Genomic DNA, 4,772 nt, shown 5'->3' on the forward strand with positions numbered 1-4,772 from the left:
TATTTCAGGAGAAATCAAAGAGAAATTACAAGTTATAAAGCATGGATTCAAAGTCTAGTAGACTTGGAGTTGACTCCCACTTTTGTCACTTATCAGCTCTATGACCTTATACAAGATACTTAACTTCCAGAATCTTCATTTTTCATGACTCTAAAATAGCACTATTACCTGACTACTTAAGGGAATTATGTCACGTTCAAAGGAAATATTAGCCAAACACCGAAAAGACTGAAATGTAGTAAGCCATTGTAATCATCAACATATGCAAATTTTATTTGTAAATATAGGTAATGTATGTTACTTAAGATATTTAAAATAGAATTAACTTACTTAAATACTTATTTTCTTACTTCAAGGAAGGTATTCCTTGTTTTTGAGATATTTTATGAAAATAGTTCTATCTTCTCTGTATTTTTCCTCCCTAAATTGAAGCTCTAAACTAATAACCCATAAAAACTTAACTTTCTGTATCATCCCTATATATTAAGCCTTCCAAGGTTATTGTAAAATTTTAATCTAGTAATCTATGTAATACATTACCTGAACAAAAGTCTATAATATATACCTCATTCTTTAATAGTGTTGAACACACAGAACATTTTCCATAGCCCCTGACCCTCATTTCTATGCTTATATATTTTACTGTTAACACCAGTGAAATAGTAAGATAATATTAGGAACGATTTCCAGAATGGAATGATTTCTCTACAACATCTTTTAGTTTTAGCCATGGCTATATTAAGGGGCACAGATATGGGTCAGTGATGGTTTCACATGAGTTTTAAAAATAAACAATGGGACAGGAAGTACAATTTGAAAAATTGCTCATAGAATTTTTTTTTAAATTTTTATTGTCAAACTGATGTACAGAGAAGTTACAGTTTCACATGTTAGGCATTGGATACATTTCTTGTACTGTTTATTATCTCCTCCCTCATTCCCCCCTCCCCCCTCCCCCTTCCCCTTTTCCCTCTCCCCCCATGAGTTGTTCAGTTGATTTACATCTAACAGTTTTGCAAGTATTGCTTTTGTAGTCATTTGTCTTTTTATCCTGTGTCTCTCGATTTTGGTATTCCCTTTTACTTTCCTAGTTCTAATACCAATATACACGGTTTCCAATGTACTCAGATAAGATACAGTGATAGTGCAGGTACAACCACAGGAAAGGGATACAAGAGGATCATCAACAGTAGAAGCTACAGTTTCACATCGCATGTTGAAAGTAATTACAACAGTGATATAATAGTCTTTTCCATAACATGGAGTTCATTTCACTTAGCATAATCTTATGTGTTCATAAGGGTATAGCTATTGGGCTCTTGTGATCCTCTGCTGTGACTAACCTGTGTTAATTATTCCCTATGCTCATAGAAATTTAAGAAAACACAAGAAATGAAAAGCAATGACTGATGTACAAGATGGTATGTATTTAAAGTATTTTATAACCTCCAGTGAAAAATGAAGTTTGATGAAAGCAGAAACCTTTATTTTAATATATTCCTTAATCACTACTATTCACAAATTTAGAACTGCTGAAAGTAGAATTGACAGATGGCAGTTTATCTTGTGTGAAGTGAAAATAGACTCTTTAGCTCAGTAAAAGAAAAATAAAAATGACCCTATGAATAAGATGCACTACTTCTAATTATTTAAGTCTACTTCAGGTTTTAATAAAACTATTCAGTCTTGAATTGAAAGAGATAAAAAAGTACACCAGGACAAATAAATCACTTCTATACCATTTAAGTATTTTTGCTGAATACAGTGAAATAATTTGAATAAATGTGATATACATTTAAATATTGAAAGTGATTTTTCACAGCATAATAACCGTTTCAGTAAGTCGACAATAAATTGTTTGAAATTGTTTTGAGAAAAGTCTACAGCAATATTTAATTAAGCAAGAGAATTAAGCTACAGAAAGAATGTTGTTATCTTTAAAAGTGTATAGTAGATGAAGCTTTAGGAAAATGAATTCTGACTTTTTGTAATTTATAGTAAGGAAATAATCTCAAAGTAGTACATAGAAAAGCATAAGAAAATTTCTTTAGCCTGTGAAAATCCCTGGTTGATTTCTTAAACAACAGACTTACAAATAAGTTAGGTCTTTCAAAGGTTTTTAGGTTTACTTAGATTGTACTGTTAAGCATGCCCACAAGTATAAGCAGTACTGACTGAATAACCTTACAACAAAACAAAACCTAGCAAATCAATTGTTGTGTATTATGCTACAAGCTTGAAGAAAGAGTAAAGCCATAGTTTGACTTATATTTCAATGCTTTTTGGTTTTTATTTATTAACACATTAATTATACATATTAATGATGCTCAATATCTCTATACATGCATGTAACACATATTGATCAGAAACAAACATATTTCCTGCCCCTGAACCACACTTCCAAAATCCACAAGCCAAAATTTGCTTTTAATTCCCTTTCTTCCTTTTTTCCTTCCTTCTTGCCTTCTTGCCTTCCTGCCTTCCTACATTCCTGCCTGCTTGCTTTCTGGCCTTCCCTCCCTCTCTCTCCCTCTGGTAACCTGGAACAAAATTTGTAACAGCAACAAAATTTATAACAGCTTAGAATATTTTTCTCTTATCAATATGTAAATAGGAAGGATTTTAGTTACTTTATTGGAAGCAGAGCACTTCTTTGTTTGTGTTATTGCAGTTCAAATCACCGTCTTGTCCTAAATTAAAATCTTTCATGGTAACAGAAAATGTTAACATTAAGATATAGTTGAGTCAAAGCTTTATAACTCAAGGCCGCTAACATATTTTTATCCACAAAAATACATTATGTTCTTTTTAAACGAATGACAAATTTTGCTGATATTCTTTATTTGATCAGTCTCCTGTTGAATTCTGTTTTATTATATTTTTCTGAAGTATACATTGTACCTAAAGAAGTCCAGAATAGAAGAGTGGATGATGTCTCTCATGCAATTTCAGGATCTAATTTGATATTCTTAGTTAAAGGCTAGAGTAATATCATGCTAAGACCAAATGACAAAAACAGAAGAACACTGTAAAAGAAAGGAATAGCCAATTAAAATACATAGGAAAGACTAAAAAATGTCTGAACTGCTCATCTCAATTAACAATAAAATATGAAAAATAAAATGACAATGAGATTCTTCTATTCACTTGTTTGTTTACACGCTTAACAAAATTCCTATCATTGGTCAGTACTATGAAAGCAGTGGATTGACATATTACAGGTGGAAAGCTAATATGGTAATTTGTTTGGGGAATTGTATTCCTTGATACTTAACAAAATTGAAAAGTGTGTGTACTCTTTAATCTAGCAAATCTTCAGGAAATTTGCCCAACAGTAAGTGAAAGCAAGTACAATACTATTAAAATGTTAATATTCCTTACAATTCTGGAATATCAGAAACAATTTCAATGTCCAACAATATGTCAACTTCTAAGTTGTGATTTATTTATAAGTTTAATAGGATAAGTGTTTAGAACAATGTAGAATCATGATGACATTGGCAGACAGTGAAAATAAATTATTTAATCAAAAAGTCATAAAATATGTAAATGAATGCATGTATAAATTATTTATGTGGCCCACAAAAATATTGATATTGGTTTTCTACATGTAACAGAGTTAGGTGTCATTTATATTTGTGATTTTGTATATTCTACATTTTGGATAATGTTTAGAACTTATTGTAATATTTTAAAAGCAACATAATGGGAAAAACAGGAGCATGTCAGAGTCGCAACAAATGTATGTAGGTTTTGGAGACAATAATATGGAGCTACAAAGTCAGAAAAGCAGAATTTTGTGGGTGTTGCAGAAGTACATGAAGGAGATATGAAATCCTGGAAAGTAGTTTGAAAATAATTTGTTAAAAGCACATCTACATTGGACACTGATGGCTCATCCCTGTAATCCTAACTACTCAGGAGGCTGAGATGTGAGGATTGCAGTTCAAAGCCAAGCTAGTCAAGAAAGTCCTTGAGACGCTTATCTCCAGTTAACCATCAAAGAAGGCAGAAGTGACACTGTTCCCCAAAGTGGTAGAGAGCACTAGCCTTGAACTGAAGCTCTCAGGGGCTTAGGTCCACAGTTCAAGCTCCATAACCACCACCAACAACAACAAAAAGCAAACATATATACAAGTATTGTTCCCCTCGCATTGGGAACCTTAAGAGAAAACATGTATTCTAAAAGTGCTGACACTAGCAGTATGTTCAAAACTATCCACTTCCTCATTTCATCTAAATGTAACCCCAAATCACACAGCAGATCCTTCAGCCATGGGGATTTCACTTTCAGTTGCTTTTGTGTTTGTAAAGGGGCTTGAACTCAGGAGCTTAGCTCTGTTCCTTAGCTTTTGCACTCAGTCTGGCACTCTACCACCTCACATACAGCTCCACTTTTAGCGTTTTGTTTCTGGTTACCTGGAGATAAGTCTCATAGACTTTTCAATCTGGGCTGGCTTTGAACTATAATACTCAGATCTTCTTCTGAGTAGGTATGATTACAAGCATGGTCATTGGTAGTAACTATTGGGATAGAGCCAAGTTTTATAACATCTCTGACTTTTATATGTTATTTCTCCCTTTAATACTCAAGGAAAGTACTGTCATCCTTCTTCTTGGATGAAATGTAATTAATCTGATGAACTAACCTAACTCAGTGTAGTTCCCTTCCTCAATAATTTCCAAGAAATAGTAGATAATGCAACATTGTTTATTCCAGAATATACCTGTGTGTCATTTTTTTAATTTAGTTATTTCTTTATTGTCATAGT

This window comes from Perognathus longimembris, chromosome 28 (genome assembly GCF_023159225.1).
Source record: "Perognathus longimembris pacificus isolate PPM17 chromosome 28, ASM2315922v1, whole genome shotgun sequence".
In the NCBI taxonomy this organism is placed as follows: Eukaryota; Metazoa; Chordata; class Mammalia; order Rodentia; family Heteromyidae; genus Perognathus; species Perognathus longimembris.